Consider the following 25,733-nt stretch of genomic DNA (forward strand, 5'->3'; position numbering starts at 1 on the left):
GGGAGCTGAATGAAGGAAAGAATGGAAGCACACATTTGTTCTCTAAGCAACAATTCTGTTGTCACACTAAGAGAAAGCACAACTTGAATTGCTTGCCTTCATTTTAGTTTCTCCCTTAATATTATTTTTGTAAACTTGTGAGTAATGAAGAAGGAAGGGGCCTTAACCACTTCTCAGACTTTCATAGGTAGGCCAAAAAATCACAAACAACTCTCACTACCATTATATCTCGTTTCCCAAGTCTTCTTGGCTCTTTATCTCCCAAAGGTAATGGTGGCCTCTTCTCCATTCTTTTCCACTTCAATCTTCAGGTCTGAGCTGGTGGAGAAGTGAACCTAGCAACCTGGTGTTCCAGAAGAAGGGACTTTTGCCCAGAGTCATACCTTTGTCAAATATACACAAGACAGGTCAGCTCTCTTCTGTTTACCAGTGGACCACAAAATAATCCATCAAAAGACAGATGTAGTATAAGATGGAAACCAAAGCTTATCACCACACCTCCAATCCAGTCTGCCTCCAGAAGTATAACTAGGACTTAAAGACCTTAGGAAAACAGTGGAGAAAGGGCCAGGACAGAAAGGTCAGCTAGTACGAAAACCTATGGCAAGAGATGTTTGGTGTATTTGGGAGACAGGAGAACAAGGGAAAGGCAAGAGACAGGAATGGCAGAAGATGGTGAAAGCAGAAAGATGAAGGACTGGTGGGGGAGATGGGGACCAGATTGTTCAGGATGTCGAAGGCCATGGCAGAGTGTTTGGATGAACGAGGCAGACATACTCCCTCCTTTATAGAGAAAAGTCTGCCGGAGAAAAGAGTCCTCTGAAAGAGTCGTCACAAACATGATAAGCATACAAAATGAAAATGCAAGTCTTAGAGGATCATATAATGAAGGACTTCGATGCATCTAGGAGGGGGGTTAGAATAGACTTCCTAAGTTCTTTAAAGAAAGTATCAGTTTGGCAATAGATGAGTTGGGGCAGGGGGTGCAGCATTTGGGGAAAGCAAGCAGAATGGGCCAATGCCCAAAATTGTGAGGGAGGAGAGGCCAAAAGGCCAATGGAGCTGAGGAGAGGCCAAAAGGCCAGTGGAGCTGAGTGTTGGGTCTAAGGAGAGGAGAAGGACTGAAGAGGGAGGGCAAAGTGAGTCAGGGCTGGATCCTAGGAGCCCTTACAAAACATGACAGAGACTCTGGTCTGTGTTCTAGGAGCAGGAGGAAGCCACTTTAAGGAGTGGAGTGATAGATACAGTCTGGCTGGAGCTTTAAGAAGGTCACACTGGCAGGTAAGTTAGTACGGCTGAAACACAGAGCGTGGAAGCGACGTAGCAACAGATAAACACCGACGAAGTTAGCTCGATCGGTTTATGTGGGAAAAGACCCAGAGAAGTTCCTTCCAGAATGAAAAAGAAAAACATTAGGCAATCCAACATGCACTAAGGCAAATATCAGACATCTCCCTCGGGAAGTGTCCCTCTCTTTCCCACTACCTGCATTCTCGTGACCGATGAGGCTGGATAGTATTTTTCCATCTTGTTCCTAGCCTCGTGGTAACCGTCAATATATGGGCCACTTATAAGCTGCTTCCATACTCCCCTGAATGTGCACAGAGATCCCCTGGCGACCTTATTAAAATGAATATTCTTATTCAAAAGGTCTTGGGCAGGCCTGAGAGTTTGTATTTCTAACATGCTCCCAGGTGATGCCTGTGATGCTGGTCCATGAACCAGACTTTGAATAGCAAGGCCATAGAGTTTCAGGCCTTCTGAACATACACGTAGCAGCAGACTTAAAAATATAAAACAAGCCAACAAACAGAACTAGAAGATTATACCTCTGTGACTGTGTTGCCTGTTTGCAGAGATTTTGGATGCGACTTTGTCTTTCCATAAAGAGACTTTAGGAGATACTGTGTAACTTCATTGGAGCTCAACCCTGGAGCCCTTCAGACTGTGACCCTACACCACAGTGACACCTGCTGGCAAATTCATGGATTACAATGGGGGCTTTGAGAATAATCCAGTCAAGTAGCAAACTTTTTTCATACACAGAAGTTTTCCTAAAGTACATCTTCTGGTTGTGAAAAGAATTTTAAAATAAGGTGTTTGAAGTCCCTTGGTGAAGAATTAGGGTCTGAACAGTGGCATAAGGATAAATGTTTAACAGCTGGCTCCCCAGGATAAAAAATAGATATGCATATATATATATGTGTGTGTGTGTGTATATGTGTGTACATGTGTGTACATATATATATGTGTGTGTATATATATGTGTGTGTGTGTGTGTATATATACATACATATATACACACACACACACACATATATATACACATATATATATATATTTTAGTGATATAAGGGATGTGCAGCACATGATTTATAAATAATAATAAAATTTATGATACTTTTATTGTAAATTCTACATGTAAGTTGATTCTCACAGAATCCTTTTGCTTATTTTTTTACCAAACTTGTATCAGTTGCTAACCTATAATTGCCATCCAACCATGTTTTGACAGAAACAGCCTATGAAAAAATGCTCGTTGAGTATGCAATTTACCAAAAAGCCACTCACATCATTGATGGCACGGATGTAGTTCTGATGTGAATGCCAGTGGATACTTTTGTTTACATTAATGAATAAAACAGCGAAACAACAGAAACATATGTTAGCACATGACTCACTCATCAGTGACATGAGGATCACTTCCTGGTGGATGATAGTTTTGAATACTAGAAGGTTTTTCTTCAATTTTTGGAATATTTATAATATAACCACTATAGACGTGAGTTTAATCTGCATTAATGACATTTCTCCATCATTTTCCTTTCTTTTAAGTGTATTTATTTTGAGAGAGAGAGACAGAAAGAATGCATGCACGGCCCTCGAGTGGGGGAGGGGCAGGAGAGGGAGAGAGAGAACCTCAAGCAGGCTCCACACTGTCAGCACAGAGCCCGATGAGGGGCTCGAACCCACAAACCAGGAGATCATGACCTGAGACAAAATCAAGAGTCGGATGCTTAACAGACTGAGCCACTAAGGCACCCCTCCATCAGTTTCTTAAGTTTACGTAGTCAACAAAACAATAAATCCAGCTCTGATTGTGGCATTTTCCAACTTCCATACTCTAAGTACTCCCACTATGGCCAGTTTCAAACCACCAGTGTGATATCACTGCCTGTGAGGTTGGGAGCACACCCTTCTATAGTATTTCTTCCATACAGGCAAAATAGATGTAAATAACATCACAAGTATAGGCAATGGAAAACTATAGTAAAACAATTAGGAAGTGACACATTCTGAGTGTTTGGGAATTTTTTTTAAGTTTATTTATTTATTTCAGAGGGAGTGGAGAGAGAGAGAGTCCCAAGCAGGCTCTGTCCGCATTGTCAGTGCAGAGCCCAACGTGGGGCTCGAACTCATAAACTATGAGATCATGACCTGAGCAGAAATCAAGAGTCAGACACTTAACCAACTGAGCCACCCAGGGCCCTTTGAAATTTATTTTTAAATAATTTCTTTAATCCTAAGTTAACATGGGGCACCAAGGTGGCTCAGTTGGTTAAGCTTCTGACTAGATTCTGGAATATACCTGAACAACCTCTGATGTGGGACAAGAACTAACAACGAGCTGTCCTACTCAACGGTGGACATTAGCAGGGACATCAAAGGGTCAAGGCAGGGGGCTGAGGCAATGACAAGGTTGCCTATGGGGAAAGGAGGGTGGAGAAGACAAATTCCTGGGTGCGGAGCTCTCTCCAGACCCTGGGTGCCGATAGGCCCCCATTTGACAATAGGGTAAGCAGAGTTTAGAAGGCCAGCGAAAATATTCAGCCCCCAGAGCAAGTTTACTAGCAGTGTGAGAGAGAAAGAAAACAGGAAAATTTAACCTTTGAACTCCACTCCAAAAGAAAAAGAAAACGAAAAAGAAAAGAAAAGCTTTTCCCATGAAAAACTTTTGGGGAAACCTAAAGTTTCTCTAAACACAGTAGAATGATGACGCCTCTGCCTTTGTTTTGATGCTAGCAGTGAGCCCTAATCTATTTACTCTCCACCTAAAGGGAACAGTGGCTCTGTTTGCTTACTTAGGATTTAGTTATTTCAAAATCAGAAAAGCCTATCCGAAAATCCACAGACTAGGGAGGGATTTTAGAGATCATCTAGTCCAGTCTTCACATTGCCTTCTGAAAAGTACAACTAAAAACCCTCTCACTATTTAAAAAAAAAAAATTTTTTTAAAGAATCTGCAAAACGGAGAGACGGTGATCTGCTAGGGAACTTGGTACCCAAGGAACAACACTGTGGAAAGTACCCTGGAGCACCTTTTTCTTTTCATATACCCCAGACATGGAGCTGAAAAAACAGGCAACTAGAAAATATCAAAGGGGCAGAAAAGGGATAGCCTAGCAAGACAGAATACTGTTAGACAATAACACTTCTACTCTAGCCAAAACCCACAGAAACTAAAATCAGAAATGGAAGAGGGGATATTATTATCAACTGTACAGAAATAAAAGGAGTAAAAGAGAGTACTATGAACAATTATATACCAACAAAGTGGGTAACCTAGATGAAATGGATGACTTCCCAGAAATATACAACCTACCAACATTGAATCACGATGAAATAGAAAATCTGAACAGACCCGCAGTTTGGTTCGCTAGGGCCTGCCATAACAAAATGCCATAGACCAGGTGGCTTAAACAGCAGACGTTTAGTTTCTCACAGTGTGGGTTTCATACGTGCTCTTTCCTTTGTGCATGAACGTATGTGACGTCTCTGTGTGTGTCCTAATCTCTTATTATATAGACAACAGTCGTATTGCTTACCCACAACCCCATTTTAACGACTACATTAAAACCTTGTCTCCGAATACAGTCACATTCTCAGGTCTTGGGTGTTAGGGCTTCAACATATGACTTCTGTAGGGATACAATTCAGCCTAGAGTAGTTTATAATTAATAAGATTGAATTAATAACCAAAACCTCTCAAGAAGAAAAGAAAAGCCCTAGACTAGATGGCTTCATTGGCTAATTCTACGAAATATTTAAAGAAAAATTAACACCAACCTTTCTCAAACTTTTCCAAAAATTGAAGAGAAGAGAACATTTCCAGATTCATTCTATAAGGCTAGCCTTACCCTGTTACCAAGCCAGACAAAGATACAACAAGAAAAAAAAAAAAAAAAACTAGGGGTGCCTGGGTGGCTCAGTCGGTTGAGCATCCGGCTTCGGCCCAGGTCATGATCTCGGGGTTCGTGAGTTTGAGCCCCGCATCAGGCTCTGTTCCGACAGCTCAGAGCCTGGAGCCTGCTTCAGATTTGGTGTCTCTCTCTCTCTCTACCCCTCCCCTGCTAAATCTCTCTCTCTCTCTCTCTCTAATAAATAAACATTAAAAAAAATTTTAATAAATAAAAAAGGAAAGAAAACTAAAAGCCAATAGCTCTGATGACTATTGATAAAAAATTCCCAAGAAAATACTAGCAAAAGGATTATATACCATGACCAAGTGTGATTTTTTCCTGGAATACAAAGATGGCTTATCATATGAATATCAATCAATATAATACACTACATTACCAGAATTATGGAGAGAAAAAAAACCTCACTTGATGCAGAAAAAGCATTTGACAAAATTCAACATCCTTTCATTATTAAAAACAACAACACTCAATAAGCTAGGAATGGGAGGAAATCACCTCAACATAATAAAAGCCACATATGAAAAACCCACAGCTAACATCAAACTCAAAGGTGAAGAGCTGAAAGAGTTTTCTCTAAGACCAGAAATGAGACAAGGGTGCCCATTTTTGTCACTTCTATTCAACATAACATTGGAAATTCTAGTTGTTGTTTTTTTTTTTTATTTATTTATTTTTTTTTTTTTTTAACGTTTTTATTTTTGGGACAGAGAGAGACAGAGCATGAACGGGGGAGGGGCAGAGAGAGAGGGAGACACAGAATCGGAAACAGGCTCCAGGCTCTGAGCCATCAGCCCAGAGCCCGACGCGGGGCTCGAACTCACGGACCGCGAGATCGTGACCTGGCTGAAGTCGGACGCTTAACCGACTGCGCCACCCAGGCGCCCCTAGTTGTTGTTTTTTTAGAGCAATTAGGCAAGACAAAGAAACAGGCATCCAAATGGAAAAGGGAAGAAGTAAAATTATCTCTGTTCAAAATAAGATGATCTTATTGTAGAAAACCCTAAATGTTTCACAAATAGAAAAACTGTTAGAATTCAGTAATAAACACATCTAGTAAAGTCACAAGATAAAAAATCAACATGCAAAAATCAGTTACATTTATAAACACTAATAATGAACACTGTAAGGAAGAAATTAAGAAAACAACTCCATTTGTAATAATATCAAAAATAATAAAATACTTAGGAAAAACTTAACCAAGGAGATAAAAGACTTATACACTGAAAGCCACAAAATAGTGCTGAAGGAAAGTAAAAACACAAATAAATAGAAATATATCCCCTGTTCATGGATTGGAAAACTTGATAATATTAAGATGTTAGTACTACCCAAAGCAAGCTACAGATTCTATACAATCCCTATAGGAAAAAAAAAAAAAAAAAAACCTAGGGAAATCTCAGTGATATTTTTTCAGAAATGGAAAAATCCATCCTAAAATTCATATGGAATCTCAAAGGACCCAAATAGCCTGAACAATCTTCAGAAAGAACAAAGTTGGAGTTCTCACACTACCTGCCTTCAAAACTTACTACAAAGCTGCAATAATCAAAACAACATTGTACTTGCATGAAAACAGACACATAGACCCATGGAACAGAAGTGAGAGCCTAGAAATAAGCCCATGCATATACTGTCAAATAATTTTCAACTAGGATGCCAAGATTATTCAAAATGGAGAAAGGATGGTCTTTTCAACAAATGGTGCTGGGAAAACTGGATGTCCACATGCAAAAGGATGAAGATGGATACTTACATTATATTTAACAATTAAAAACTCCAGGGGCACCTGGGTGCCTCAGTTAGTTAAGTTTCTGACTTTGGCTCAGGTTATGATCTCACGGTTTTGAGTTCAAACCCCACGTCGGGCTCTATGCTGACAGCTCAGAGCCTGGAGCCTGTTTTGGATTCTGTGACTCCTGCTCTCTCTGCCCCTCCCCCCCTCATGCTCTGTCTGTCTCTTTCTCTCTCTCAAAAATAAATAAACTTTAAATTAAAAAAAATTAACTCCAAATGGATTAAAGACTGAAATGTAAGAGCCAAACCTATAAAACTCCTAGAATAAAACATAGGTGGGAAAGCTTCATGACATTGGACTTGGCAACAACGTCTTCATTATGACACCAAGCACAAGCAAGAGGGACAACAAAATAGTTAAAGTGGACATCATCAAAGGACACTATTGACAGAGTGAAAGGGCAACCCACAGAATCAGAGAAGACACTTGCAAATCATATGTCTGATAAGGGATTAATATCCAGAATTAATTTAAAAGCTCCAACAACTTGACAATCAAAAATGAGCAACCCAGGGCGCCTGGGTGGCGCAGTCGGTTAAGCGTCCGGCTTCAGCCAGGTCACGATCTCACGGTCCGTGAGTTCGAGCCCCGCGTCAGGCTCTGGGCTGATGGCTCAGAGCCTGGAGCCTGTTTCCGATTCTGTGTCTCCCTCTCTCTCTGCCCCTACCCTGTTCATGCTCTGTCTCTCTCTCTGTCCCAAAAATAAATAAAAACGTTGAAAAAAAAATTAAAAAAAAAAAAATGAGCAACCCAACCTTAAGATTGGTAAAGGACTTAAATAGATATTTCTTCAAAGAAGATGTATAGATGACTGATAAGCACATGAAAAGCTGCTGAACATTACTAATCAATAGGGACATGTAAATCAAAACCACAATGAGATATAATTCCAAATTATATTTGGAAATTCTATTCTCCAGAACAAACAAGTGTCATTTAAGGGTGTGGAGAAATTGGGGTCCTCGAGCATTGCTGATAGGAATGTAAAATAGTACAGCTATTACCAAATGATATGATGGTTGCTCAAAAAATTAAACACAAAGTTACCATATGATCCAGCAATTCCACTTCTAGGTATATATCCAACATCCATTCTGTGGCCCATAGATCAAGGAGTAATTTCAACTTTCAAGTCTCACCATTTAAGAAATACTTTTTATAAGACGATAAGCTGCCATAGATAGCGATTCCTGTGATGAATCTGAGCAACATAAATGGAATACGTCTAGAAAGTGCTCCTCATTCTAGATGTCAATTAAGAACACGCATGATTCATGGGAAGAGGTCAAAACATCAGCATGAACAGGAGCTTGGGAGAAGTGGATTCCAACTCTGACAGATGACCTGGAGGAATCCAAGACTCCAGTGGAGGAAGTACCTGCAGATATGGTGGAAATAGCAAGGGAACTAGAGTTAGAGGTGGAGCCTGAGATAGGACTGAATTGCTGCAATCTCATGATAAAATGTTGACGGATGAGGAGTTGCATCTTATAGATGAGCAAAGAAAGTGGTTTCTTGAGATGGAACCTATTCCTGGTGAAGGTGCTGTGAAGATTATTGAACTGACAACAAAGGTTTCAGAATATGACATAAACTTAGTTGATACAGCAGTGGCAGGGTTTGAGAGGATTGCATCTAATTCTGAAAGTACTTTGGGTAAAATGTCATCAAACAACATCGCATGCTACAGAGAAATTGTTCATGAAGTGAACAGTTAATCAATGCAGCAAACTTCCTTGTTGTCCTACTTTAAGAAATTACCGTGGCCCCTCCAGTCTTCCGGAACCACCACCCCGATCAATCAACAGCCATCAACATCGAGGCAAAAAGGTTTTGACTCACTGCAAGCTCAGATGATGGTTGGCATTTTTTAACGGTAAAGTATTTCTTTACTTAGTTACTTATATTTTTTAATTTTTTAATGTTTATTTTTGAGAGAGAGAGACAGAGAGGCAGAGTGCGAGTGGGGGAGGGGCGGAGACAGAAGGTGACACAGAATCTGAAGCAGGCTCCAGGCTCCGAGCTGTCAGCACGGAGCCCTACGTGGGGCTTGAACTCGTGAACCACAAGATCATGACCTGAGCCGAAGTCAGATGCTTAAACAACTGAGCCACCCAGGCGCCCCAAGTATTTTTTTATTTTTTAATATTTATTTATTTTTGAGAGAACAAAGAGAGAGATTGTAATATTTATTTATTTTTGAGAGAGCAAGTATGAGCGTGGGAGGAGCAGAGAGAGGAGAAAAAGGATCTGAAGTAGGCTCTGTGCTTGACAGCAACAAGCCCGATGTGGGGCTCAAACTCATGAACCATGAGATCACGACCTGAGCTGAAGCAATAAAATATTTTTTTTAATGTTTGTGTATTTATTTTGAGAGAGACAAGTGGGGGAGGGGCAGAGAGACAGAGAGAAAGAGAGAGAGCGAATCCTGAGCAGACTCCATGCGGTCAGCCCAGAGCCTGACGTGGGGCTCAAACCCACGAACCATGAGATCATGACCTAAACTGAAACCAAGAGTCGACTGCTTAACCGACTGAGCCACTTAGGTATCCCAAGTATTTTTTAATTAAGGTATGTACATTGGGGTTTTTTTTAGACACAATGCTATGGCACACTTAATAGACTATAGTTTGGTGTAAATAAAACTTTCATATGCACTGGGAAACCAAAAAATTCATTTGACTCACCTTATTGTGATATTCACTTTATGGCAGTAGTCTGGAACCAAACCCACAATGTCTCTGGGGTTTGTCTATATGATAGCCAAGATATGGAAGCAACGTAAGTGTCTACTGATAGATGAATAGGTAAGAAATATATGGGAATATGGCTCAGCCATAAAAAATGAAATCTTGCCACTTGTGACAACAAGCATGGACCTACAGGGTATTATCTAAGTGAAATGAGTAAGACAGAAGTGAGAGAGAGAAAGACAATTCACTTATATGGGGAATCTAAAAAACCAAACGAACCAACAAAACAAAACAAAAACAGACTCACGAAGACAAAGAACAAACTGGTGGTTGCCCGAGGGGAGGGGTGGGGAAATGGGTGAAATAGGTGAAGGGGAGTAAGAGGTACAAACTTCCAGTTATTAAACAAATAAGTCACAAGGATGCAAAGTACCGCATAGGGAATACAACCAATAAAATTGTAATAGCTGTGCATTGTGACACATGGTAACTGGATTTACTGTGGTGCTTATTTTGTAACGTATATAAATGTAGAATCGCTGTATTGTACCCCTGAAATGAATATAAAATCGTCTGTCAACTATTCTTCAGTTTAAAAAGTTTAAATATTTTCCAAATAAATAAATAATTAAAGTCATAAAATGTTAAATTCAAAATCAAAAACTTTTGCTTTGGGGAAGTCCCTGTTAAAAGGATGAAAACAGGGGTGCCTGGGTGGCTCAGTTTGTTAAGCGTCTGACTCTTGGTTTCGGCTTAAGTCATGATCTCACAGTCTGTGCAGGAGCCTGCTTGGGATTCTCTCTCTTTCCCACTCTCTGCCCATCCTCCATGAGCACATATGCTCTTTCATTCTCTCTCTCTCTCTCTCTCTCTCTCTCTAAAATTAAAGAAAAAACCCCGCATGCTACAGAGTAGGAGAAAATGTTAGTAAACTACTTATCCAACAAAGAACTAGTATCTAGAATATGTAAAAAACAAAACAAAACAAAAAAACTCTTAAAACTCAGAAGTAAAAAAGGGAAAAATTCCAATTAGAATTTGGGCTAAAGACAGGCAGAGACATTTCATAGAAGATGTTATAAAGAAGGTAAAAAAGACCATGAAAATATCTTCACCATTATTAGCCATTAGGGAAATGAAAAATAAAATCACCATGAGTGGGGCGCCTGGGTGGCTCAGTCGATCAAGCGTCTGACTTCAGCTCCGGTCATAATCTCATGCTCCATGAGTTCTAGCCCCACGTCAGGCTCTGTGCTGACAGCTCAGAGCCTGGAGACTGTTTCAGATTCTGGGTCTCCCTCTCTCTCTGCCCCTCCTCCACTCGCACTCTCTCTCTCAAAAATAAATAAATAAATAAATAAACATTAAAAAATTTTTTAAAAGAACCACCATGAGATATCAGGATGGCTAAAATGTAAAATAGTGAGAACACTAAATGCTGGTGAAGACGCAGGAAAACTGGATCCCTCAAATGTATTTGGTGGGAATATTATAGCCACTCCAAAAATTCCTTGGAAAATGAAATCCGCAACTATCACAGGACCAGCAGTTGCACTTCTGGCACTTACGCCGAGAAATGAGAACTTATTTTCATGCAAAAGCTGTATCAAATTTAACTTTAAAATATTTAATTGACCTCTCAAGGGGTTACACAGAAGCATCAAATCAGACCCAAGATCAGATTCCTGTCCAGTCCTTTGTCTTGTCATTACATCGCTGTTCATTACATCCGGAATGGCACTTAAGTTTTTCATACGATGGATAGTGGTTGCTTGAAATTCTGTGCTGAGAAGGATTTTAAGGCCTTGGAATTCCAAGGTCAGCAGGAATAGTTTTCACAATTAATTAGAGGTGTATGCCGTTAATATAGCTGGCAAGAATGGCGATATACAAGCTCAATATTTGCCAATCCCAAACTGAGATACACCACCTCACCAATCATAGAACACTGAAACCAAAAGACGTGTTAGTAATTTCCCAGTATACAATTTCCCTTTCATTTTACAGATGAGGATACTGCAGAAGTAAAATAAGAGAGATCCAGACCCCAAGTGTGTTATCTGACTTCTCCATTTCGCCAAGCCCATCCTTGCCCTCAGAAGCAATTGACTAGATATTCCGAGTCCACGAGTTTTCTCTTTGTGGAAAGAATCTTCCTTGCATAGTTACTTCTCACAAACAGTTTTTCGGTGCTGGAGTTTTCCCAGGAAAAATGGGAGATCATTCTAGAAAAGAAAATACCCAACGCCTAAATTTAGAGCAGAATCCCTTTCATGTTCATCACCTTTATAGTCAGGCTAAACTTGTCAGAGAATATCTGGCCTTATTTTTAGAAGTACGTGTGTTCTCCGCTCATATTGCAAGAAGTGACAGAGAGACATAAAAATGGGGTGTTGGGACTTTTCAGGCCCTTTTGCCTGTGCAAATCATTGCCTCATTGTGCTGGGAATTTACAAGAGTCTCCTCAGACTTTCAGAAATAACAAGTTCCATTGTCTTGTTAGTTCCTTTGCCCTGTTCATTATCAAAGAGATCAGTAAAAATGAATGAAAGGAGTCTGATTAAAAGTTCCAGGATACCATTATGTTTACAAGAGGGAGGGCCACCTGGGTGGCTCAGTGGGTTGAGCATCAGACTCTTGATTTCGGCTCAGGTCATGATCTCACCCTACGTGGGTTTGAACCTCACATTGGGCTCTGCACTGACAGCGTGGAGCCCACTTGGGATATTCTCTCTCTCTCTCTTTCTCTCTCTCTCTCTCTCTTTCTCTCCCTCTGCCCCTCCCTGACTTGTACACTCACAATCTCTCTCCCAAAAATAAACAAATGAACTTTAAAATATATAAATACCTAATGAGGGGATGAAGATAGCTGCTTAAACCCTTTGCCCCTGAGAACAAGCTGTGCTAGAAATTTGATCCAATCGCTGGCTGCTTTGGTTCCGTTTGCCTTCAGCCCTTACAGTACCTGTGTGTGAAGGCTCGTGTAACCTTGCTGAGTAACCACATATCGATGGTTAATGAATATATATGAGGATTGGCGGATCAGGCTGGGGTGAGCAGGCCTGATACTTGATCTTTCCAGTGAAACTCATGATAACAACTCACTGTGTGCCCTCGGAAAGCTTTCTGCGGGCCTTGCTTCTGCCAGCCTCCCACCTTATCAGCAGGCCCCCAAAGCTTCAAATTACAGCAGCTAATTGGATGAAAGTGGAAATGCATCCTTCTAATGGAGTGAGAGATTCATGCCCTGATCTTTTTCCTTCACTTGCTGAGGCAAAACAAAAACACAGATGAAGGTTGTGAAGCAGAAAAGCAGATTAGCTCTGCTTTGGAGCCACGAGAGTGGATGTTCCAGCTAAAATCGAAAGAGTTTTAGAGAATATAGACACACATCCAAAGGACAGAAAACAACCCAAGATAGCAGTTACCAAATTATCCCAGAGACAATCTGCAAATCCCTTGCTCAGTAAAAGCTAATACAATCTACCTTCATCTATGAATAAGTTATTTCATACCTAAAGATAATTTCATTCGTGGCCTTATTTTATGACATTTTTATAACTGTGACACCCTATATGGGTCCGAGGCATGAATAAGCTGAATAAAAACCATCAAAATAAAGATTTAATGTGAAATTGTTTAATGCAATTGGGACTCATGAGTTGGCCGACAGGGACTATTTTTCATGAGCTTCCTGTTAGAGCTTTTCTGTTAGCTTTCTTATAGACTGATACAGTTTGTATTAAAAACACATCTGCAGTTAGTTCAGGAAAGAAGACTCTTCTGACATCAACCTATTTTATCCAAAGAGATGCAATTAAAAATGCATATGGGGTGATTCCATCTTTTTATTAAATTACCCTGAAGAAGGGAGCAGTGTTACCATATGGTGATGGAGACACTAAAATTCAAAGAAGCTTCAGAGTGAGATAAGTTGGATTTACATCATTCAAAGCACAGGTCTGAGATCAAGGTTCTGGGTGACTTTCTTCTGGCAATTAATTGCCATGTGTGGCATAGTTTAATGGGCTTTTACATTCCATTTTCGAGGGATGAAATTTGTGAGTGCCTGAAGGAAGTGTCATCAAGATGGCAGGAGGAACAGTGAAGAATGAAAAGAGAAAATATGATAGAATGAGCAATTACAGAACGCGGTATTTGTTGCATTTTAAAATAATAGCCCACCCCTCAGCGCAGGGGAAAGGAAAAGAGAAAACTCTGTGAGAGGCATTCACATTGCTTAATTGTGAGCTACATTTCCTTTCTGGTGAACTTACCTTACTGTTTTGACTAAACCTCCAGATCAACAGACGAGCATCATGGTCTCTCATATGAGCGTTGGGTTCACACTGTCAGCCCATGAACCCATCTCTATCAAGTACCAGTTCAAAGCAGAACCTTGGATTACACATTCCATGAATGACCAACATAGAATGGACATAATATTCAGATGATATGAAAAACACACTAATTCCATGAAAAAAAAAAAAGCTGTCTCTTTATTTTATTTTGTCGGCTAAAGGACATCTCAGTACTCTTTTCAGAATAATTCTGTGTCTTTAGGAAAGTATACTGAGGAATGATCATGAACTTTAATCTAAATCTGGACTCTGCCACTTGCTTGCTGTGTAAATTTGTATAAGTTACTTGACACTCTACATCTGTGTTTCCATCTGCAAAAATCAGAATGACAATATTTTCAGTTTACAAAATTGTTCTAAGACCCAAATCACATCATAGCCATATGTAAAAATGTTTAGAACATAGTAGATATATACTGAGCTAGAGAGAATGCAAAAAAAGGACGTGACCCCCTAGGACAAGATAATCTAGTAGGTGAAATACAATTTGGGAATATCCTACAGTATCATATAGTCATACGTCATATAAACATAGAGAATATTAGACAGCCCACATGAATGTTATAGTTACACAAAGCAAGCAAAGAGCCATCATGAGACAGGCTAGTCAGAGAAAATTTCCAAGAGATCTTAGCCTTTGGCTAGGGAGCATTCTCTCTCCAAATGATCACAAATTACCGTACGCTGTAGGCATTTTGAAGTATCCATATCTCCAAAAGACTTCTTGACTATTTTACCCAACTTTCTGACACTTAACCACACAACCTATTCTTCAACAGACATATATCAAAAGCCGCTGATTTCCAGATGTTTCTTCTCCTGGGCCTGTCACCTTCTGCACAGAAGAAACAAGAGAACCCATCCAGGCTCTTATACTCCCTGAGGAAAACAAACAACCCCACCTTGATCTCTGCAATCAGCACTCTGAGCTGACACTTAGCTTCCTCTCGAACATGCTAAAGAAAAAAGTGTATATTATTCAGTTGCATTTTCTCAGTTTATTTTCTTATCTTTTAACATACCGTAAGTTCTTCAAATACTGCTTGATCTTATATATCTACAAGTCTACCAACAGCAATAAGACTTGGCAAATTAAGTATCCAAACTAATTATGCAAGCTTGGCTTTAATTTCTACTTTAAAATATAATGCACTGAATTAGAGGTATCAGTATCAAAATATTGCCTATGCTTGTTGCTAATTTTAAATGGAAAGGTTTCCAATTCAAACAGTTCTAGGTATTCAAACACATTTTCATTTGCTCGTGAGAATTTTTTAAGGCAAAACATGCTACTTAACATAAAATCATTAGTCTTATAACAGAAATATAGGCGGGATCCAAGTTCATCATAAGATTCATTCATTCATTCATTATGCTGGTCACTAGAGGGGAAAAAAAAACCCCACTATCTGATCTCCAAGAAACTCAGTCTATAAGAGGCAAACATGTAAATAGATCATAAAAATTACAATATAGTAAGTCCTTTTATAAACATTACAGGAGAGGTGTTTCCTATCTAAATTTTCTCCTCATGATGTAGGAGCATACCAGACTAGGATAAAAGAAGATAATAGGAGACATGATATTTTAGCAAGACAATCTACAGAACATGCCTACGATATTGCAGATGCTAGATAGCCTAGAACATTGGGAAGGTCTCTTTCCCTCCACCTGGGGTGGCATTCAGCAGAGGACTTGATGGTGCTCAAGGATGTACACCTGCAGAGGAAGCAGGACCCCGAGTAGGGAATGGAAGACAATAAACATAGTGAGTTGCAGACCAGTGAACGAAACCGGAGAACCTATGAAATGTGGAGAAGAGTCACTCATAAAGCTACAACCCTTCATTAAAACTCTTACTGAGCTAGAAGGTAGAACTTGAACCAAAAGTCAAAGACTATCAAAGTATTCTTCCTCATTCTCTATCAGTGTGTGTGTATGTGCACACATGTGAGTATGTACACATGAGCTCAACCTAGCAACCTGTTAAGTCGACTCTGGGGAATGAGTTGTATTGCCCCCTCCTTTTCCACGTTGGAGTGTAATCTTGGTGATTATAAAGGAGAAATGTACATTGTGTAATGAAAGAAGAGAGAATAACTAACAGCCTTTGAGAGTATTCAAGAAAGCGTCACTGAGGAAATCATTTGAGCTGAGACTCGAACGATAAATAGGGATTCATCAAGCTGATATTCCAGGCAGAGGAAATAAAACACTCTATTCAAGATGTATAGGTATGAAGAAAACATGGAGTGTTCAGGCAACATATAGTTAGTGTGGTTTAGCAGAGCACAGGGCATGCTAATGAGGAAGTAAGAGGTGAACCTGAAAAGTCCGGTAAGGGTTATACCAGAGTCTATATCCCAAAGGGGATGAGTGGCTATTAAAGGATATTAAGCTAGGGAGTATTTGATTTACCAGAGAAAGATTTTATTGAAAGGCCCTGAAGTGAGTGGACTATAAAGTTTACACCATATAAATATATTGGAGAAAGGTTACACAAAGGTAATCTGAGCTAGGTGGTAGAGGGATGTGGGGCATGACCTTAGAAGAGATCCGTGGAGCTTCGGAACAAGACTAGACTGTGGTTAGTGATGGCTTAACCTGAAACAGTGACAGAAGGAAGGGATAGATGAGAATACACTAAGGGAGTGGATTCCTAAGTGGGAGGGATGAATACAGAGAGAGAAGGCAAGGAAGGAACATAGCTGATTCTCAGATGTACACTTTTGGTGATTAGATTTATGGGGAAAGATCTTGATTTCCATTTTATAAAGGTCAAGGGCCCTGTGATGCATCTAAATCATATTTCCCAGTGGGTAGCTGAACATGCATATCTGATCGCAATTAGAAGCATGGCTTTAAAGATGAAAACAAAACGTTTGGTGTCAGAAAGCAGATTAGCGATGTTGTAGGGCCAGGAATGGGGGAGGGTTGAATGCAAAAGAGAACTAGGGGATTCATTAGGCTGCCATCAATGTTCTATATCTTGATTGTGGTGGTGGATACATGGCTGTATATATATTCCAAATAACTCACTGAACTTGAAATGGGTGCATTGTATTTTATGTAACTATAATGGAGCATAAAAATGTTTAATGGTTTAAGTCACAAGTATATGAACGATAGTTGAAAACGTGAAGTGGACAGGATAGACGAGAGAGGCTATAGAATGTGACACGAAAAAGTCTGAGGCTAGAATTATACACGAGGGGTATGAGAAGAAAACTAGCAAAATCATTAGCCCCTGTTACCGTTTAGCCATGAAACAGAACAGGATCATTTAAAGGCTCTTTGGAGGCTTATATGTCACCTAATACTACTTCACCTTACGTATGAAGGAAGTGGAGGCCATAATGAGGTACTATGGTTTGTTCGAGATCACAAAGGTAGTTAATAGCAAAAGCAAAGTTAGACACAGCCAGGAGTCCTGAGCCTGGGGTACTTCTGTCTGGGGCTACTCAGTTGTAACAGGGGAACTTTCACTACTGTGAAAGGTCACCCTACACCACCAAAAGAAGTCTCTTTGGTGTCCCATTCAAGCCGGGCCCCATATTTCTTCCTCTTAGTTACCGCTTTCTTTGTTCCACACCCGTCGAAGAGCCACATGACCGTACAAACTCATAAAAAGCCTTAACAAGAAGACAAAACCACCTTCTGAGGAAGGACAGAGCTGTTCCTCGCTGCCACTGCCTGAGATTTTGTTAGTAGAGAGGAATAAAGTTAGACGTCGATATGAATATAGAGGAGGCATTTTTCATCACACAAACATATACCTACAGAGCAGGGGGGGTTATTTTGTTTTGTTTTCCTGGGATGGCCCGTCTCTGCACATTGCACCCACACCTTCTGGCAAGTCAAATAAATGAGCATGTCACACGCCAGTGGAAATTAAGAAGGAGGAAGTGTAGAGAAGGTGTTTAACAATACATCCAGTCAAGCATCACCTTTAAATTTTTTTCTTTTACTTTAAAAAAAAGGAACTCACCTAAGTACACTTCCACATATAATGAAAAAAGAGATGAAAAGTTGACTTCATTGGTGAATATCGAACAGATGGAGCCAAAAGCATCTAGGGGAGAGGAAATAGAGACAAATATGGTTGTCATGGTTTCTTTGAGATGCAGTAAACAAAGGACCCAAATGGACAATGAAATCCCCCGTTGGGAAAAAACCACATGTCGCTCCTTTCTTTCTTAGATAATTGCCAAGCTCACTTTGAATGTCTGGAGTCAGTGGGAGATGAGAGAACGGTGATGCTGTCACTCACCCCTGGCTATTCTCAAATTATATTTGCCCTGAGACCATCTCCAATCCTTCTATAGAACAGACATCAAACAATTAATGGCTGCCTTAGATTAATCAATTACCCCACTGGGCAGTGCCCCGAAGAAATATGTGACACATGTAAACACAGGAGAAGCCGTGCACAGCCTGACACCAAGTTCTCTGCCTAATTGGGAAGCCGCAAGCACACATGAGAACATTTTAAAAGATTTGTAAATCCTGGTGGACACATTCAGGTTCCCAGTCTCTAGTGTCACTCTAGTCAGGTCCAAATTAATCTAAATCCAATGCTACCATGTTCTAGGTGAGACGTGAGTCAGACAATAGCTCGATATATCTGCCATGTCCAATGTTCCCGCATAATTTGCAGGGTGTTGGAAAAGGAGGGAAGGGGGTGGGGAGGGATCCCTTCAGAACAGCCTTCCTGAGAGTCACACTGAATCCCAGTGCAGTGAAGACCATCCCCTGTATGATGGCAAACAGGCAAACGTCGGAAACATTCAAACGTTTGGCTGAACTCACGTATTTTGTCTGGAGGTTCTGATGGAGTTGACGCAAGGTCTTTTCCAAGGTCATTTCAGAGGCTGCCAGTGCTGAGATCAGACTGTTTAAACCCCAAATTCCACACCAGTCCCCCTCCTGTTCCCACCAAAACAGATTCTTTCTATGCCACACTGATCGGGAGTTGTTTTCTCCTTGTTTTCCAGGGCCTTCATGAATGACCCTTAGTTTGCTGAGGGATTGTGTGACTTGAGGGGAGGTCCGGTGTAGAGCTGAAGAATGCAGTTGTGTTTATGAAGACTGAGGGCACTTGAGCCAGCTGCACATGAGGGGTGGGAGGGGAGGAAGGGTGGCTTCACCTTGGCTCGGCTACATGTCCTCAGAAGCCAAGAAGTCACCGAGCAATTTTTAGGTTGTTGAAATTTATCACTCTCATGAGTCTGTCCCCAAAGCCTAAAGCTTGCAACATCTTATTTCCTGTTTCGGGATTTCCTGAAACTGAAGCTGAGACATTGGCCTCTGTAAAGAAACCCATAGCAAAAGCCTTTTCTCCAGAACAATGACTGTGTGCCATCAGCCTCACCATACAACTTGGCCTCCCCAACTTAGCGCCATTTTCACCTCCCCAACCTAGCGCCATTTTCACATCTCCTCAGAAAGTGCATTTGTCACTTCTTCTCTATCACCCATATCTCCCTGTCCCTTGTCATTGCCACCCTCTCCAACATTTTACTTCTTTTTTGAAAAATTATTTTGAGAGACAGAGAGAGAGAGCGAGTGAGCAGGGGGCAGGCAGAGAGAGAGGAAGAGAGAGAGAGAGAATCCCAAGCACGTTTCTCGCTATCAATTCAGAGCCCAATGCAGGGCTTGAACTCATGAACCACAAGATCATGACTTGAGCTGAAATCAAGAGTCGGATGCTGAACTGACTGAACCACCCAGTCACCCCTGCAAACCTCTTATTATAAAGTTTATTTGGAGTGTTGCTTCTTCACAAGACAGGGTTCTATATGAATTTTGGGAAGCTACACTATCTTCTATAGTTGCAAAACAAATGGAGGAAATTTTGCACAAGTATCAAGTTAGAAAGAATCCCAGACTATGAATAGGTAGGGTGGGGGTGGGGTAGGCATAATAGACAGGGCATAAGAAATGACACCATATGCTTTCTTCGTTGAAGGTTAACTCTGGTTTTCCATGACTGTGATCATGGTTTACTGCAGCATCACTGCCAGAATTCCAACATCATTCATTTCTGAGTTTTTGTTGTTTGCACAGATACATCATCTTTACTTCACAGTCCTTCCCGAGCTTTCATCTGCCAGCTCTCACAATGGGGAAGTCGAAGTACTTGTTGTGTGTACAGAATTACAAAGCACCTGCAAACAAATCTGGTGAGAGGCCAAACCTAGGCCTTCCCAAAGACGGGAGTATCCCTTAAGGCTAACACAGCTGCCGTGGGCTTTCCCAAGTGTTTAATACATTCCAACCAAATGTTATGTATATATGTATGTATGTATGTATGTATCTATTCATCCATCCATCCATCCATCCATCCATCTGTCTACCTATCTCAAGCGGGCTCCATGCTCAGAGCAAAGCCCAATATGTGGTTATACCATGGCCCTGGGATCACGACCTGAGCCAAAATCAAGAGTCAGACGCTCATGCAACTGAGCCACCCAGGCACCCCAAACCAAATTCTTCATAATTCCAATATCACATGAAAGTTTTCTGAAAGAAGAAATAGATTGACTTAGAAGCGTGGACACAGGCTCCATTTCACTCATACGGAATTTCATATTTATGAAAGGCTATAAGGGTAGAACTGGAGTTTTCCATACCAGTGGGAAAGACATTTTATTTTTCCACGGTACTGCAAAGAATCACAACAACCTATCAATCCCATGAGAGATTCTTTTGAGAGAAATGAACTATGGCAGAAAGAACAGGAGCAAACAAGACAATCCTGGGTCTGAAATTTGGTTCTGCCATTTACTAGTTATATGGCAACGGATAAGCTATGTATATAATGACATGTCCTGCTTCATTATCTTAGGTAATAAAAAAAAATCACGTTTTCAAAAATGTGAGCTTCCAACTTCCTATCTCCCTTTCTAATTATTCTAATAAATCATAGAACGTTAGGGGTCTATTAGCCCAAAGAGCTGTTCTGCTTTATAATTGCCTTAAAGAGAAAAAAGCTGGAAAAATTAATTTGTACACCATATGTCTCCATTCTCTACCACCATGACTGCTCTTTCTACTACATATTTTTCTCTTTAGAGACAACATGCCTCCCGGCTCCACCACTGCCACCGCCACCACCACCTCTGATGCGAGAGAAGAAATGTCTCTGGAAGTACCCCTCTCCAGCGCCGTCATTTTGAGCACCTTCCTGCAAAAGCATAGCCCAGAAATTCTCTTCCTGGCATGACCGATCTCATGGAGTTCCTATGTCCTGGGCCCTCCCCTAACAGCAACAAACCCGACGACGTGGCCATGTGGCAGCCTTCATCGGGGACAAGATGGAAGTCAGGTGGATGCTGTCCCACATCGGCGAGCTGCCCGGGCTGGCCAGGTACAGCCTGGCCTTCACCCACAAGCAGACAGGCCTGACAGATGCTTTTTTTTTTTTTTTTTTTTTTTTTTTTTTTTTTTTTTTATATGAAGTTTATTGACAAATTGGTTTCCATACAACACCCAGTGCTCATCCCAAAAGGTGCCCTCCTCAATACCCATCACCCACCCGCCCCTCCCTCCCACCCCCCATCAACCCTCAGTTTGTTCTCAGTTTTTAACAGTCTCTTATGCTTTGGCTCTCTCCCACTCTAACGTCCTTTTTTTTTTTTTTTTTTTCCTTCCCCTCCCCCATGGGTACCATATGGTTTCACTCTTATGTGGATCCTGAGAAACTTGACAGATGCTCTTAGAAGTTTCTCGGATGGTCTCACTAATCTCAGGGAGAACATAAGGATCTGGAGATTCCTGCCCCTATCAGGGACAGGGTAAAGAAGCCTTGTGATTTCATGACCTTGACTTACCCTCCTGCATGGGGTGATACTCCCTAGGGCATATCCTCTCTGAGTGCCACAGGCTCCACTACTCCCTATTGTCTTGTCATGCTTGCTTCCCCACTTTTCTGCTTGTGCCTGATCCCAGAGGCCTTTGGCTTTGAGACGCCTGGTTTACTGACTCCATGCTTGAATTCTTGAGCGTGTTTGCCTGCTTCGCCACCTGTGCTCATGCCTCTCCTTCTGCCAGGAGCGCCTTCGTCTGGCAGACATGGGTGCTTCCTCCCTCATCTACCCAGCAGGTGCCTCCTCCCCTGAGCACCTCTCCTGACCACTCTTCATTCCTCCCTCCGAGTCCCCAGGAGACGAGTCACAGCCTGGGTGGGCTGACTTCTCCTCCTCTGCCCTGTCCTCGGGGCCATTGCCCCGCCCCACCTGTGCCCCTCTTTCTGGTCAACTTGTTCCAGACCTCTTCAGTTAGGAGTGGGTGCTCCTGTGTTCTCCACCTTCCCTGACTCGTTCGGCCCACCCCACTCCCAGCCACTCAGGGCTCACCCCTGCGTCCACAGAGCGAGCATAGGAGGCATTGCAGAATGAGCACACCTGTTCAAGGCTGAAGTCCTCACCTCTCGCCACCTACCCCATCCCCTTGATCCCACAATTGTCCCCCAACCCAGGTCACCGGCTGGCGCTGTCCCTGCTGCTGCTGTTGCTGCTGCTAGGTTTGGGGCTCCACCTTCTCCAGTGACACCTGCTGCTGCTCAGTGTGGGGTGAGGGTGGGAGGGTGCAGGGCTGGCCTCTGCACCGCCCCCCCCCCCCCCCACCGGGAGGTGGCCTCATTGGTTTTGTTGTCTTTTTTAACTGTTTTCTGATGATCCCTTTTTAATATTTAAACTCTGAGTGCTGGAACACTACTGAGGTTTCATACTAGGTTTTTTTTTCTTTTTGTAGGAGAAATGAATTCATCATACCTCTGGTTGTTACTGGTTAACTGCCGGCACCAAGGCCTCGCTGGGCCTGCTCTCCTGGCCCCGCATCGTACATGCGGTGGCCCGTCCCGGGAAGGAGCCTTCCCCTCCCAGATGGGCCATAGGTGGGCATCGGGGGAGTGCTGGCCACACCCCCATGTCTGTGATGCCCATGGCAAAGAGAAAATCCGCTGGGATAGATTTCTGAGAGGTAGGAGAGCTCAATAAAATGTTGGTTTCAAAAACAAAAACAACAATACCAAAACACCTTGTTAGTTTTCTTTTCTTTCCCCTTCTCCACTTCCTCCTCTTTATTCTCTCAATCTGATATTCATCACACCCCCACCCCCTCCACACACACACACTACAAAAATAACTAACCATCCTCTAAACCTGGTTGTTAAGCCTGAGTCATTGCCTCAGATTCCCTTTTCTCATCTAGTGAATCTCTATGTGGAGAGGGAAGTGTTGGAGTCTTCTCTGGCAGGGGACTTGGCTAAAGTCTCCAGTACATCAGAGGTGATGTTGAACTTCAAAACAGAAGGGGTCCATGAATCTAATCATGAGAAAGCATTCAGATAAATCCAGATTATGGAATATTCTACAAGACAGATGGTCTTGACTCTTCAAAAATATCCGTGTCAACAAAAGACCAAAAGCAAACAAAACAAAGTAAAATAAGACAACTCTGCTAAATTAAAAGAGATTAAAGATATATAAGAAATAAAGGAAATATGAGATTCTCAGTTGGATTGAAAAAAAGAAACAGCTGTAATAACTCATCATTTGTAAAGCTGAGAAACTGTGAATATGGTGTGTGTATTAGATAATATTATTGTGTCAGCGTTTGATTCCTTGAGTGTGATCATGGATTTGTGGTTATTTAGAAGAATGTTCTTCATAGAAGATGGTGGGGAGGTGACATTTGCAACTTTTTTTAAATTCCAGTATAGTTAACATATAGTGTTATATTAGTTTCAGGCGTACAATAGTGATTCAACAATTCCATACATTACAAGTACACTCCTTAATCCCCATCACCTGTTTTACTCCCATGCCCCCCACCTCCCCTCTGGTAACCATAATTTGTTCTCAGTAGTTAAGAGTCTGTTTCTTGGCTTGTCTCTCTCTCTCTCTCACACACACTCTCTCTCTCTCTCTTTTTCCTTTGCTCATTTGTTTTGTTTCTTAAATTCCACATATGAGTGAAATCATATGGTACTTGTCTTTCTCTGACTTATTTCACTCTCAAGCTCCATTCATGTCATTATAAATGGCAAGACTTCATTTTTTATGGCTGAATAATATCCCATTGTGTATATAAACCAATTCTTTATCCATTCATCTGTTGATGGACATGGGCTGCTTCCATAGTTTGGCTATTGTAAATAATGTGGCTATAAACATAGGGGTGCATGTATCCCTCTGAATTAGTTTTTGTGTTTTGGGGGTAAATACCGTGTAGTGCAATTACTGGATTGTAGGGCACTTCAATTTTTAACTTTTAAAGAAAACTCCATACTGTTTTCCACAGTGGCTGCATCAGGTTTCATTCCCATCAATCAGGCAAGAAAGTCCTTTTTCTCTACATCCTCGCCAGCACCTGTTGTTTCCTGTATTTTGATTTTAGCCCTTTCTGACAGTGTGAGGTGATATCTCATCGTAGTTTTGATTCACATTTCCCTGATGATGAGTGATGCTGAGCATCTTTTCATGTGTCTGTTGGCCATCTGGGTGTCTTCTTGGAAGAAATGTCTGTTCGTGTCTTCTGCCCATTTTTTAAAAGTTTTTATTTATTTATTTTGAGAGAGAGAGAGAGAACAATCTGGAGAGGGGCAGAAAGAGGAGGAGACACAGGATCTGAAGCAGACTCTGTGCTGACAGCAGAAAGCCCGACATGGGACTTGAACTCATGAGCTGTGAGATAATGACCTGAGCCAAAGTTGGACACTTAGCCGACTGAGCCACCCAGGCACCCCTCTTCTGCCCATTTTTAATTGGATTACTTGTTTTTTGGGTGTAGAGTTTTACAAGTTTTTTTATATATTTTGGATACAAAGCCTTTGTCAGAAATATCTTCTCCCATTCTGTTGGGAAAATAGGTTTTAGTTTTGTTGATTTTTAGCTTTGTTGGTTGTTTCCTTCACTGTGCAGAAGCGTTTTATTTTGATGTAGTCCCTATATTTTATTTTTGCTTTTATTTCCCTTGCCTCAGGAGACTAATCTAGAAAAATGTTGTTATGGCCTATATCAGAGACCTTACTGACTGTGCTCTCTTCAAGAATTTGTATGGTTTCAGGTCTCACAGTTAGGTCTTGAATCGATTTCGAATTTACTTTTACATATGGTGTAAGAACATGGTCATTTCATTCTTTTGCATGTAGCTGTCCAGTTTTCCCAACACCTCTTGTTGAAGAGACTGACTTTTTACCATTGGATAGTCTTCCCTGCTTTATCAAAGATTAATTGGCCATATGTTTATGGGCTTATTTCTGGGTATTCTATTCTATTCCATTGATCTATGTGTCTATTTTTGTGCCAGTACCATACTGTTTTGTGCCTGTAGCATACTGTTTTGATTACTACACTTTGTAATGTAACTTGAAGTCTGGAATTGTGTTACCTCCAGCTTTGTTTTTCTTTTTCAAAATTGCTTTGGCTATTTTGTGGTCTTTTGTGGTTCCATATAAACTTTAGGATTTTTGGTGCTAGCTCTGTGAAAAATGCTATTGACATTTATCAAAATGGATAATTTTAACGCAAAAAGGATTGCATTAAATCTGTAGATTGCTTTGGGTAGGATAGACATTTTTACAATATTTGTTCTTCCAATCTATGAGCATGGAATGTCTTTCTATTTCTTTGTGTCGTCTTCAATTTCTTTCATTAATGCTTTGTAGTTTTCAGAGTAC

The 25,733-nt window shown here is 41.1% G+C and overlaps 1 protein-coding gene across 4 annotated transcripts in view; it reads right to left on the reverse strand.

Annotated features, from left to right (window-relative positions):
* Positions 1-25,733, reverse strand: part of FUT10 (fucosyltransferase 10) — a 127,603-nt gene that overhangs the window by 11,690 nt on the left and 90,180 nt on the right. For 3 of the 4 annotated variants that reach the window (XR_004343507.1, XR_004343506.1, XR_003968216.1), the window contains exon 7: positions 18,039-18,122. The gene's annotated coding sequence lies outside the window, so the exon portion shown is untranslated. Of the gene's footprint in view, positions 1-11,088; positions 11,915-18,038; positions 18,123-25,733 lie in introns of those variants that run through there. The other variant, XR_004343508.1, reaches the window with a different exon arrangement.

Source organism: Lynx canadensis, chromosome B1, assembly GCF_007474595.2.
Source record: "Lynx canadensis isolate LIC74 chromosome B1, mLynCan4.pri.v2, whole genome shotgun sequence".
In the NCBI taxonomy this organism is placed as follows: domain Eukaryota; kingdom Metazoa; phylum Chordata; class Mammalia; order Carnivora; family Felidae; genus Lynx; species Lynx canadensis.